Source organism: Haemaphysalis longicornis, unplaced genomic scaffold (genome assembly GCF_048455015.1).
Source record: "Haemaphysalis longicornis isolate Haplotype H1 unplaced genomic scaffold, Haemaphysalis longicornis Haplotype H1 scaffold_4, whole genome shotgun sequence".
Taxonomy (NCBI): Eukaryota; Metazoa; Arthropoda; class Arachnida; order Ixodida; family Ixodidae; genus Haemaphysalis; species Haemaphysalis longicornis.
Genome location: NW_027526361.1, coordinates 174,025,196 through 174,039,430, shown reverse-complemented (window position 1 = coordinate 174,039,430; position 14,235 = coordinate 174,025,196). Strand labels below are relative to the sequence as shown.

The window sequence follows — 14,235 nt, the reverse complement described above, 5'->3', positions numbered from 1 at the left end:
GTGCCGCTATTTCGGTCACGGCGGCAAACCTGACCATGGAAGCGCTGGAAGCACGCGCGCTAGCCTCCTTTGCCCCTCAACCAAAAGTGTTCTTGCGTTATGTCGACGATTGTTTCGGCGTCGTTCAGAAAGACGCGGCGAACAGCTTGCTGGCCCACCTCAACAGTATGGAACGTGCCATTCAGTTCACGTCAGAAGAGGGGGCCGATGGCAACTTTCCCTTCCTGGACGTCCTCGAGTCTCGGCAGGGCCAAAGGCTACGTTTCAGCGTGTACCGCAAGGAAACGCACACAGACCGCTACCTGAACTTCAACTCCGTGCACCCCTCTTCCCGCAAGACGGCTGTTGTTAGCACGCTACTGCAGCGTGCGAAAAGATCGTTATCGAAGCCCGAGGATGCGGCGGTGGACACGGCAAAGGTACAGGACAACCTGGCTAGCTGCGGTTACCCGAGGCACTTTATAAACGCCACGGAACGCCAACTGACCCGACGGGGACAACTGGACGTGCCTCCTGCCCCGATGAAGCGAGCTGCTGTGCATTACCTTCCAGGAACAAGTGAATGTTTGGCACGTATCCTACAGGAATATGACGTGCAGGTGGCCCACGTTCCAGCCCAAAAGATGCGCCATGAGCTCGTGAGAGTCGAGGACCGCTTGCCCAAGGAGCGCTTCTCCGGTGTGGTATACGAGATACCTTGTGCAGACTGCAGTGGCGTGTATATCGGGGAATCAGGAAATTATAAGAATCATCTCCAGCAGCACGCACGTGAAGTAAAGAATAAAAGCGTCCGCAACAATGCTTTAGCCAAACACGCCGTCGTGAATGACCACAAGATTGATTGGGACAATGCAAGAATCGTCGCTACAGAAAAAGTGACCATCACGGCTACATCTGGAATAACTAATCATTCAGACCACATCTAACGCAGTCAATCGTAACGACGGAAATCTAAACCCGATCTACTCACGCTCTTTGCAGCGATTATAGAAGCCCACTTAAACGACCCACTTCTGGTGATGCATTTATTGTGAACAAGGCTTCGGTGCTGGAAGCCCAAACGTCAGTACGTTTTGTTTGGACTGGTCGGCGTCTCTTTTTCGTTCCTAATGTACCCTCCCGGCCAGACGGGATTCCATCATGCTCTCGATTTCACCTATGTAGGATGCGTCGCAATCCTTGCATGGAATTTTGTAGGCAACACCGGGGAATCTTGATTTTTCTAAAGGGTCCTTCACGCGTACCAGCTTCTGATTAAGCCTGTTCGTTGGCACGTGTGCAATTTTAACGCCATATGTGCCAAACACCCTTGCAAGAGCTTCACTGATGCCTTGCGTGTAGAGGACGGCAGCGCGGTTTTGCCTGTATTTTTCAGGAACCCTTTCGGGGGAGGCAACTGAAGCCCGCAATTGTTGCGTCCTCACAAGCTTTGAAGGGTAGCCATTGCTGCGAAGGTCCTTCCTTACCACGGCTAGCTCTTGCTTGCGCAGACCAGGCTCAGAGCAGATTCGTGATGCGCGTGAGAAGAGTGCAGCGGCGACGGAGCGTTTTTGGCCTATAGGATGCGCAGAGTCGAACCCCAGGTATCTACTCGTGTGGGTCGGCTTTCGATACACACTGGTTGTAAATCCTTGGGCCGACCATCTCACAAGTACATCGAGGAAGGCGATCTGTCCATTATTTTCCTGTTTCATGGTGAACTGGATGCTTGGAACACAAGAGTTTAGATGCTCAAATAAAGGCATTACGTCTCGGCGGTGGATCACACAAAAACAGTCGTCTACGTAGCAGACAAACATCTTGGGGCCGCCTTTTACGAGTATAGCGCAGAATTTTCTAGAGCCTCTAGGGCAATATTCGCACAGACTACTGAAACGGAAGCTCCCATCCCTGTTCGAAACCGCTGGTCCGTTGAAAACAAAATATATGCGTTCTGCAGGCCAAATTCCAGGAGACAATACAAGTCTTGCGTCTCAATTGGCGAACGTGAAGGCAGAGATGCATCGTTCTCGAGTAGATCCTTGCAACTCCGGACCGCGTAATTTTGCCTGGAATTTGGCCTGCAGAACACGTTTTCTTTTCAACGTATAATGTTACAAGCAGCGGTTTGGAACAGCGATGGGAGCTTCCATTTCAGCAGTCTGTGCGAATATTGCCTTAGAGGCTCTAGAAAATTCTGCGCTATGCTCGTACAAGACGGCCCCAAGATCTTTGTCTGCTACGTAGACGACTGTTTTTGTGTGATCCACCGCCGAGACGTAATGCCTTTAATTGAGCATCTAAACTCTTGTGTTCCAAGCATCCAGTTCACCATGGAACAGGAAAATAATGGACAGATCGCCTTCCTCGACGTACTTGTGAGACTGTCGGCCAAAGGATTTACAACCAGTGTGTATCGAAAGCCGACCCACACGGGTAGATACCTGGGGTTCGACTCTGCGCATCCTATAGGCCAAAAACGCTCCGTCGCCGCTGCACTCTTCTCACGCGCATCACGAATCTGCTCTGAGCCTGGTCTGCGCAAGCAAGAGCTAGCCGTGGTAAGGAAGGACCTTCGCAGTAACGGCTACCCTTCAAAGCTTGTGACGACGCAACAATTGCGGGCTTCAGTTGCCTCCTCCGAAAGGGTTCCTGAAGAAGACAGGCAAAAACGCGCTGCCGTCCCCTACACGCAAGGCATCAGTGAAGCTCTTGCAAGGGTGTTTGGCACATATGGCGTTAAAACTGCACACGTGCCAACGAACAGGCTTAAGCAGAACCTGGTACGCATGAAGGACCCTTTAGAAAAATCAAGATTCCCCGGAGTTGCCTACAAAATTCCACGCAAGGATAGCGATGCATCCTACATAGTTCACTGGAAATTTTTAAAAGAAGAATTCAATAGCACCAGAATGATGTCAAAAAGGGCAATGTAAGCTGAAATGCCTTGGCGGATCATCACCTGGCTACTGACCACGTCATCGATTGGGATTCCGCAAGCATAATCGCATCAGAGAAGCGCCTGTCGACACGACTACTTTTAGAATCAGTGCATATTCAACCAACTAAAAACACGATTAACCGGTCGCGGGGTAATCTCCCCGAGATACACATGCGCACTCTGCGCCACCGAACCTATAAATAATCGAGACCTTTCACCCCCCTTTCATTGTGATCAAGGGACCAGTAGGGGCCCCAAAACGTCTTTATTTGTTTATTTGTTTTTGACCAGGCGAGTGCCTGCTTGTATTTCCTCAACACCGAACTAACCCGCCTGAATCACCACTTCATAGACATTGAGCAATTCTTTGAATTGGTTTATTGTAGCAAGCTGTCTTGTTTATTTCCTTATTTTTTTGGCATTTCCTGTCTCATTTGAAATTGGGAGACCAGATAGCTTTTACTACGGGTCATGCACTGGTGACAACAAATATTTGATTTCACTTTAAACAATTTTGAGTTCTGTTTTACTGCTCACCAGCCAATGACCTGAAATATAAGAGGCTCTTAAAACATGTGCTGGCATCTCTTTCCTGCACTGTAGTACAACTAATCATGACTTTTATCATATTTTGTTCACAAATTGTAATATTTAGAAAGTATTCAGCTGAATGAAAACGTTATTTCAGAAGCATGCGCAATCAACAAGGCCTCAATGACTCTCACCACGTGGTTCACTTGTTTCCGTCACAAATAACCTGATTGCAGCCACATTCCACCCAAGACGAAGGTAACATACCCTCTGGGATGATGAATATTTAAAATGCCTTACGAGTAAGTGCTCAGCACATGAAATTGTGGCATTAAAACCGAAGATCCGTCTGCGGCATCCTTCACTTGGGGCAGCACTTGATCACAAACTTCGAGAAGCTGAAAAATGCTCCATGCGCCGCTCCAGCCAGCAGAAACAATGCAGGACGCAAGTTGGTAGGTGGACCGTTGGCATCCTGCGATTGTGAAGATTTTTATTTAGTAGATGCTCTTTTTTTTTGTACCGTTGTTCATTTTTTCTTTAACAAGCAGCTGAACTCCTGCAGGTTCTACGAATCATACAAGCATAATAAAATGCAGCAATGCAGAACAATTGGCAGGGTTACCTCAATTTTTCTTTTCTAGGAATGAAAACAATGTAGGTAATCTATACAGAACTACAATCAAACCTTTCAATTTTTGATTGTGGGGGTTTAACGCGCCGACGCAACGCAGGCGATGAGGCGCGCCGTAGTGGAGGGCTCCGGATTAATTTTGACCACCTGGAGATCTTTATCGTGCGCCGAAATCTCGTACACACGGGCGTTTTTGCTTTTCGCCTCCATCAGAAAAGTGGCCGCCGCGGCCGGGAATCGAACCCGCGACCTCGTGCTCAGTAGCGCAACGCCTTAGCCACTGAGCCACCGCGGCGGGTCCTTTCAATTTTTACCTACTTCACTCCTAACAAGCCCGCATACACGTTAGACATTTGAGAAAGCTGCTAAATTTATGCCCACAAACTTAATCAGGCATCAGAAATCGGCAGGGAACGACGTGTTACCTTTAAATGGCACTTTTTTTGTTCAAAACACGTAAATGGGCGAGAAAGGCCCATAACTATGATTTCGTACCCTTATCTGGAATGGTTTTCAGGCAATGCTTACATCTCACTTCAGTACCTTCAGGTGGTGGAGATCTTTGAAAACTCATTGCGGGCAAGTGGGTTGTGTTCAAGCTCTCGTATCTTGCCAGCATATGCTGGATTCCAGCATTCCCAATTCAACGTGACGACTTGAATGTGGCGGATGCAAGAAAGAATAAGCACACGCCAAGGGCGTAGCCGGGAGGGGGGGTGGTCCAGGTGCTCCCCCCCCCATTCATAATGTTTTATGCCAAGGCTGGGGTGCGGTTTAGGCAGCCTGAAAAACCGCCTGAAGTCACCTGCAGTTTTAAGGACATTCTTGCTCACATAAAGCTGAAAACAAGGGCTATGTCAACGTCTGAGCCCTGCGCCCGCTCCAGATGCTGTACCTGTCAATATATACAGCCCGGCTGCATTTCGCGCCGGATACACCGACAAGGACCGGGAACCTGCCGCGAGCCGATCAAAACAGCCCTACTGTTTCAATGGCGGAACAGCACGGCTGGGGAATGGCAGAACAGCAGGAAAAGCCTCATATAGGCTTACATGTGGTCGGGAGCGTGTCATTCCTTGTCTTTACACTGGTACAAAGTATAATCACATGACAGAGCATGTCGCTGTATTTTGTTCAGTCAACTATCAATCCTTGATAAGTTTATTTTTCTACCGACATCGCATTTCATTGACTATTGCAGATCCATAATTTCTGCTGCATAAAAACCATTGCTCTGCCCATGTTGTATTTCCTCCGCATCAACAAAACTACACAATTTTCCTTATTGCGGAGCTTTGTTTTTTTGGCAATATTCCACTGTTTCCTTGACCTCCCTCTTGGTTAGAATCAGCATTCTGTATTTGCTTAACCGGAATTTTACTGAAGCCATGTCTGTTTCGATTTAACAGATAGAAATATAATGAAATTTAAGAAACGTGCAACAAGCTCAACATTCAACAGCAGTGCAATAAGGTGTTCTGCTTAGCGCAAGTTTACTACTCACGTTACTAGCACAAAAAATAACAAAAGGCGATTACTTAAGGACGAAGACGCACGTTTGCTAGCTTCACCGCCATAATATACGAATGCGCCACATGTACAGTCCACTGCGATTCGATGGTTGTCGCGGGAAAGCTACTCTTTCAAACGAAGCAGAAAGAACACCAGCTTTAGCAAATATTTCATGCAAGTTTCGTTATCGTCGGCGTAATAAAGGGCAACCAAGTCCAAGTCTGTGCTTGATAACAACGAATGTACAGCTTGAAACCCAAAGGGTGGCAAGTCAGTCGTGCGGGCCATTGTTGTATCATGGAACAGCCAACAAGGGAGCGAAGAGTGCGAAATCTCGATTTTCATGGTTCCGAAACGAAACCGTGGGTTGGTGGCACGCTTGGCCGCTCGATGCTGGCGCGATAACTTTCAAATCGTGCTCGACTGTACTTCATAGCTGACAAGAAAACTTAATAGTCCCTTTTCTAAAGGAAAATATAAAACACGAGAATCTTGATAGCAAACATTCAGTGTTGGCCTCCACTTCCTCCCGACGAACTTCGGGGACCGCGCGCCACTCACGAGCGCACTCATGATCACGCTCACGAGCGTGGGTCCGCCTAACCACCTGCTCTGCGGACGAATGATTCGCCCGTGGTCTGCCCATAGACCAGCAAACGGGAATTTAGGTGATCATAATTATCATCACCATCTAAGCTCCTTAAAGGAGCCATGAAGAGAAAACACAAGTTTGGTTCATTCAAAAGATTGTCTCGTTAGAATCATACTGACACCACTTTTAACGTAAACTTCGCTCAAATAAGCTACATAATTAGGAAAAACGGGAATGGTCATGCGACCCACCAGCTCATTTCCCGCAACAGAACCTATGATGTCACATGAGCTAAGCTCTGCGATTGGCGGAGGCTGGCAGAAGCAGACGCAAATTAGGTAGAGCTTACAAACTAGACGAATGAGCGATTTGCGCTTAAATTTAGGGCACATTCTTTACAAAGCAATAAGAATGATGGGACAAACAGTGGAAGTTACGAAAGCACATGTAAACATAGAAGTACTGATGCGTTCTGCTGTTCGTACTGCGCACAGCATGCTTGGTTTAGCTGCACAGCACTGCGGGGCTTGGGGTTGTCTCAGACGACACTGGCCGATTGACGCAAGCAACGGTGTCTTACGTGACCCCATTTGTCGAGCGAGCACTGTTTCAGGAAACGAATATTTTCTCCCAGAACAAAAACAAGCCAGATTTAAATGCGGGCAAAAACAAACCAAACGCTTGCCACGGTATGGTGGCGCCATCTAGGTTACAGAATGTAAAAAAACGCGGGAACAAACCAACACCGCTGTACAGGGTGGAGACAACCTTTGAAAGGTCCCGTGCCGCCGCAATTGGGCCAACGGGCTCAACGCGTTATTCTTTTCGTTTCCCACGAGACCTAGCAACGCGAAACAGACAATATGATTCAAACTTCTTCAGTAAACCGCGTTGCGGCGATAATTTCAGCGCGGTTTTGACACAATGACTTGCTTCGGCGGCGAGCGAGCAACCGAAAATGGCGCCGCCAGCGTATACGTGTCTCTGCCCTGTACGGCGGATACGTGAATGAAGGTACTCTTGGCTGCAGAGCGGTCGGTTCCTGTGATGTCATTTGGGACCACGAAAACGCACGATTGAGCGGGAAAATCAAAATTTTAACCTGAATTGTTTAATTTCTCAGTGAATAAAGCACCATTTGTATCCTGACAAGCGCTGGGGCACTATAAAACACGAAATCTTTCGAATAAAACCAACTTGCATTTTCTCTTCATGGCTCCTTTAAGGTGGGCTTTACAGTTAGCGTTGAGCATACACAAATCGCATGTTAAAGTCAGTTATTTCAAGCTTCGTTTGCAAAACAACGCGCAAGATGCCTTGCCTACATATTTCCCCGTCCCATCTTTTGGTCGACCACGGTTCCCCCCCCCCCCCCCCCCGAAAAAAAATTCCTTGCTACGCGCCTGGCAAACGCCCAATCAGGAGTACGTTCAGCATGCACGTCGGTTGTTTAAAAAAAAGGGTGTAATGTATTGCTCAGAAGACTCAATGCTTGCACGCATCTTGGAGCAGCAACGGCCTTGGCAGATGTGTTTGAGTGGTTTTTCCTCTCTCATAACATCCACAGTGCTTTCAGGAAAAGCCCCAGGCCTAGCAATTAGCATGTTCCAGTTAAGAATAATGCTGCTGATACTTTACATTTTCAAATCTTTTTCTTTGTGGAAGGATGTTTCTTTATTGGCGGTACAGCACTAGCGTGCGTAAATCGCAGCCTTCAGAACCCCAATCAGGCCTGTTTAAATGGTACAGGCAGTTACATAACTATTTGAAAAAGTGGACTGCAAGGACTGTCAATTCACATGATAAACATCCAAAAAATAGCTGAAAACAGAACTGGTAAGGCTTTATCGAAGACTAAACTACAAAGGTAATAACATTTTTGTGTCACCACCTAAGAAATATGGCTTCACCGTAAACCTGACTAACACCAGGAAGTTCGTATACATGGTGATTAACTGCTACGCCCACATTATGATTTTGGGTGAAACTTTTGAGTTTTCCGAAATTAACAATAAAGGTTGCCATTGAGCGCCTACATGTTAGGTTATGCATGAAACACCAATAATTGTTACGGGGGAGAGAACTTGTACATTCAAGTGATCGAACCTTATTCAAGTATGATAGCCCACTGTGCTACCAAAACTGTGTTTGAAAACTTACGTTCTGGCAGCCAAACACTGTTGACAATGCTTGTGGCTCTTGTCCGGTTGAATGGAGGGACGTGATGCGCTCAGACCGTCCAGAGGTCTAAAACGGGATGACACATGATTACCACACATGCAAGAATGGAAATGATTAGGTGCACGAATGTTACGTCTCGGGCAACACAACATTCAGCCAAAATCACTGCCCGCGTACCGCCGCACCGTACACATGGTGAGGTGGCTCGCCGCAAACGCAACGAAGCTTGCGAGGCGCGCACTTTCGCTCGCAAACGATTCTCCCTCGCAATTCCCAACACGGCACAAATGACTGCGGTGATCAACGAAGCCGAAAACGCTGCGCAGCACAGTTTGGAGGAGTAGCCGCCCGTGTTCTGATAAACTACGCGTAAGACGTGGTTCGCAGTGGTGAACTCTGAAGCTGTTCAATATAGTGCTGCGGAATGGGAAACGTTACTGAGTTACTGAGCGCCACGGCGTTACTGAGCGCCAGTGCGTTTAGCGCTCAATGCAAGCACCACAATCTTTCGCACATCGCCTTTCTAGAGACGAGCCCTCTAGGTTCAACCTCGCCAGTTCAGTTAAACAATTCACACACGCGTGCTCCTGTTAACGAATCCTTAAAGCGGCGATGACAGCTACAAACGACATCCAGTGACAAGAAAGGCGGCAAATGTGACGACAGCTTACCGAGAGGAGCCGACGCAGAAGAGCGAGCGACGTTCAGAGGCAACCGCCAAGCGAAATTAGCCGTCTTCAGGTGGCAAAGTTGTTCTCAAATACTTCATCGCGAAGTTGAACACGACAGACACAACCGAAGACGACGAGGTGCCCAATTAATCATAATAACTGCGCTTGTTTAACCGCACACCACAGTAAACACGTAAATAATCCGATGAAAGACGGGTCACGGGGTATCTATTCCGGAATCCGGCCACGCCGCCGCGCGCCGTACTCAAGATATCGGCCGTTGGCAGGGAGTTGCGTAAACGAATTAAAACGACAACAATAAATAATTACCTCTTTTACTGAATATAACATAATCTTTAGGTTTATTATTTACTGTGTGTATTATAATAAAGAAGCTTAGATATTTAAAGTTTACAAACACAAAACGCGAACTGAAGCTTATGGCGCTCGATTTGAACGTTAAAAAAAGCAGCAGATAGTAAGATAACACTGCGCAATGAAATTTGGCAGTGTTCTAGTGTAAGTAATCGTATTATTATTTGGCGTCTGTTTATTTAGCGCCCGATTTCATGCCCCTACCTCCCCAACTTTTGTTTTCTTTTGATATCTGCCTTGTTCTCCAACGTTGTTTCTGCAGGAGAAACTAGGTGGTCTGTTTATTGCATTTGTACACAATATTTACGGTCGATAACAATAAGAATGGAATAAAATTGTGATTGCTAGTACGTTATAACTCCACTGAGTGACGAGAATGACTGTTGTCAGAGAGGGCTATGATTGTGCTGGTGGGGCAGGAGAGGAACAGGGAACGACGGAATGATGATACCGATGTCACAGTTCAAGGCTGTGCTGTGCTCCGTGCAAGGCTGTAGGAAACAAAAAGTGGGAGGGGGAGTGTTATTCTGTCGATGTCGTAATAAGCAAGGGCTGATATTTTTCCTGTTTCAACGTCGGTGCTGCCGCTGCTTTTTATTGAATTTGGCAGCTTTTTTTTTTGCTTTTGAACATTTTTGACGAGGTTGGGTGGATGGTACAATGGGATGTCTTTTTGAAATTATATTGCATGCATGACATCAATCAATGATGATCTGAACACCTTTTCCCCACCCTTTCAACACCCTTAAAAAAAGGGGGCGTTGAGGTTGGTCAACACCCTTTTTTTCACGCAAAAAGGGTGGAAAGCTACAAAAAAGGGTGTTGAGATTCAAGAAAAAGGGCGTAAGGGCCTCCCAACACCCTTTTTTCAATTATTTTACGCCCTTTTTTGGCCAAAAGGGTGTAAAAAAGTTTAGTGTGTACGTCAAGAAGCTGCTGATACAAAGAAATTCACTACCTGTGGGCGGCACGCGAGGTACATCGTGCTCTTCCCACTGCGCCACAAAACCGACACAGAATGGGAGGCTACGAACGCGCCTTATATCCTTGACTCATCCAAACTACGTCAAGAAGCTGCTGATACAACGCCTTCACTACCACCAACTCCCCAAACACTAAACGTTAACGCAATACACCCACCCCCTATGCGACGCATTTACTCGAGTCCCCCTCGCGGGGAGATGGGCCCTTTTTTTCTGCATCTGCGGTCTTGTTGTACGCAGACCACCCGGTAGAAGCTAACAGCGAGGCCACATATGCGGCAATCTCGCTACACTAATAAACGGCAAAATATCCGCCGTTGCTTACTTGCGTGCCCCAGCGGCGGTGCTCTAAGACACTATTCCCTGACACTACGCTCGGTTTCTCGGGCGGCCAATGCTGGGTCCTGCCTAGCCTGACACATGCGCTCGGCGCCTTCCACAAGAACTGCTCCATTTAGCGACACTAGCCCTGCCTAGCCTGAGGAGATAATCTGCGAACATAATCTTTGTCCCATTGTCTGGGGTCCCATTGTTTACAGGCGCCTTATCATCCATATACGGTTTAGATGTTTGTTTTGTGGTTTCTTTAAACGAACTCTGAGCTCTATGCCGTATGCCTAATTATTCTGACGCATGGGCTCAACGTCTTAAGCCTTGGCGCCTTGGTGTTTTTGCACAGTCAGATGAAAACGTTGAGGGTATAGGTATCACCATTGCTTTAAAATTACTCGCTTGACCTGAGAATCGATTAATGCGCCGTTGTCGGTCAGAAAGTGCCTACCTAACCTAAGGTCACGGGAGCAGTTCGGGTGTATGACGAGCCCCTTATGGTACGTGGTGCCGCATATGGCGATGCGTGACGTAGACGTCACACTCGGCATGAGGGTTTGACCTCCTACGGTGCGGAGGTGTGAACCGTCCTAATGTATTGCCTTCTTCACTTTTGATGCAAAAATGTGTCCGTGGACACGATGGAGGGCCTTAAACTACCGACAAGAGCGCAGTGTGCACATATCAAGGAAGCAAACAGTTCACACACGCTCTTTTCTGCTTGCGTCTTATTTCCGATCTTTTGGATGCAGCGAATGAAGGCGCTTGTGTGTGGGCCGACGAGTGCTTGTGCGCCCTTGTGAATGGTTTGTTAGGCGGAAACGAGAGCTCCGCATTATCCCCAAATGAGCTTCGAATTCAAAGTATCAGTTAGTGCGTGAGGTCGGCACAAAGGCCAAGCACTTTGGCGACAACATTGTCCTGATTAACTACGACACTCTCGGTGCCGTGGAGAATTGATTACTTAAGCATGTTGCTTCTGCGAGTACTTTAAGGTGACTTCAAGGTTTTTTGCAACGACACCAACTGCGAAATAACCGGGAAAACGTGAGGGGCGGAATCACAATCGTTTTACGGAAATCCTTCGGAGCGATCCGAAGCGCATACCTTGAGCTCAACAACGAATGCGTGTGTCGAATAGACTTGGCAGGCGCATAAAACAATTGTGTACTGTTTAAATCGGGCTATAGACGATGAGGTGTTTGCATCAATCCTACAGAGTTTACTCGAAAAACGAAATCCAGGTTGTTCTAAGACAATTCGGTCTGGCGACTTCATTGTCCCAGACTCCTCGTCAAGAAGAGCGGTAAATGTGCGCAACGGCCCTTAAGCTACACCATTGTTCAAATAATTTGCTTTACGCGCATCTAACCAGCTGTTTTCTATACAAACGCCGCTGGAAACGCTGTGGATACAGTCTTCCCGAAATTGAGTTCCGTTACTCTCCAGTAATTTCTTTATCTATCCTGGACTTCGGTGCGCTGCACCTACTGCTGGTGTGACGCCTCGAATACCCTCGGCACTCCACTGCTGTGTTAACTCTCCGATGCGCGATTTCTCACTCGGCCGTTTTAAAGCTGAGTGAGTGAGAAGAGGAAAAAATGGACGTGGGCAAGGCACGTAATGCGAAGGCAAGATAACCGTTGGTCATTAAGGGCAACAGAGTGGATCCCTATAGAGAAGGCAAGCATGGCAGGGGGTGGCAGAAAGTTAGATAGCAAGATGAGACCAAGAAGTTTGCGGGGATAAATTGGTCGCAGTTAGCACAGGACAGGGGTAATTGGAGATTAATGGGAGGGGCCTTTGCCCTGCAGTGGGCGTAGATAGGCTGGTGATGATGATGATAACCTCTGCCCGTGCCATTCGCGAGACGGGGAGAGGCAACCTGAACGAAGCAGGTTCAAATAACTGGCAAAAAGACCCGTGCCTCGTTAACACGGAATGAAGCACAGAGCTAGCCAAAACCGCACAAAACGAAATTTTCGTGCACTTCTCGAAGAAGGGGAAAATAGTGCGAGCACCAGAACCATCGTTGATTTCCATCTGCTGATGACCTGGGAATTCCGCCCCGCAAAGCAAGATCATCACGTCAGATGCATGCACCGCCATTCATGCCCGCCGCGGTGGCTGAGTGGCTAAGGGGTTTTGGTGCTGAACCCATGGAAGCGGGTATGATTCCCTGCTGCGGCGGCTTCTTTTCTGGTTGAGGCGAAAAGCGAAAACGCCCGTCTGTTCTAAATTTTGGCGGACGTTAAAGATCTCCAGGTGGTCAAACTTAATCCAGAGCCCTCGACTGCGGCGCGCCTCTTCGCCTGTTTAGCGTCGGCGCGCTAAACCCCACAAAATTATCAATCAGCACCGCCAACTTCTTCATCCCCTGAAGCCTTAAATTGCCGAGTTCTCAGTGAGTTTTGTGCGTGTTTTGCGTAGGCAAAATCAAGTTATCATTGACGTGTGCACGTCTAGCTATGTCGGCATGCAGAGTTTTTTGCGGCATAGCTCACAAGGGTCACTTCCACGATAAAACTTTATGTGGATAAAAGATAAAAAAACATTTAGGTACTACGTATTGTAAACATTATTACGGCAGCAAAGGACAGCAAAAAAAGATTTCTTAATGTTAAAGTTGGCGCTAACAACAAAGTGCTATTAAGTGACATTGATCCAAAAGCGGGTGAAAAGCGTGCGTTCAGCTAAAAACATCACTCAATATTTTTTCCGCATTTTTTCATCCCTTTCAATTGCTTTAGTAGCATAGTTAAGCAACCTGTTTGTTCTGTTATCACCCTCCTGGCGGTTACTGCCGCCAAGGTAACGTCTGCTGAAATAGCGTGAGCACAGAAAAAGTCGGCCGTGACCATCGGTTGTATGATGCGGTAGGGACAGCGAAACCCTACGCCTGATAACGGCAGAGCGTACTGATGCCACCGGTTCACTCATTCGCCAAGCTCGAACGTACTCAGTGCTGTAATGAATATAACAGTCTGTTTCCTTTGTTATTTCTTCTCTATACTTTGATCATGTGACTCCCCAGCCTACAAGGGGGAGTGTGGACAAATGTCATGCGTTGGGTTCGCAATGGGGAGGCTTGTTTTGCCGTCTTGGGTTCCGCTTACGCCAAACCAATCACTGCTGTTTTATTGCTGAACGTTAAAACAATATATGGGACATCATTTTGATTCTTCGTTATTCCGCCATTTGAAACAGTCAAAACTATTATTTGATTCTCTTGAAAACCGTTTTAAACCGCATTTGTGCACAATGGTTCCTGTTGCAAATTACGATTATTTCACAGCGCCGAGGGTTGCTAAAAAAAGGCTTACCTTATGGTGATGGCTGCCGACATGTGGAAGCTATTACGTGACTTTTACGTAGACTGTAGCTGCCAATGTGTGACGTATAGGTTCCTGCCAACTGTTTATATTTCATAAGGTTTTCTCAGCCGATCACAGAGAGGGCGTTGCATAGAATTCATATTGTTGTTTAATAGCAAACGCACCACGGAT

General features: G+C 47.3%; 1 long non-coding RNA gene across 1 annotated transcript; it reads right to left on the bottom strand.

Moving 5' to 3' along the window:
* Window positions 1–2,804: 2,804 nt before the first annotated feature.
* LOC144180673 (uncharacterized) lies at window positions 2,805–9,159 on the bottom strand. The gene is made up of 3 exons (XR_013324500.1): window positions 9,042–9,159; window positions 8,350–8,436; window positions 2,805–3,926 (listed from the first exon to the last, which is right to left on the bottom strand). It is a non-coding gene; the product is annotated as an uncharacterized LOC144180673 (long non-coding RNA).
* Window positions 9,160–14,235: the final 5,076 nt, after the last annotated feature.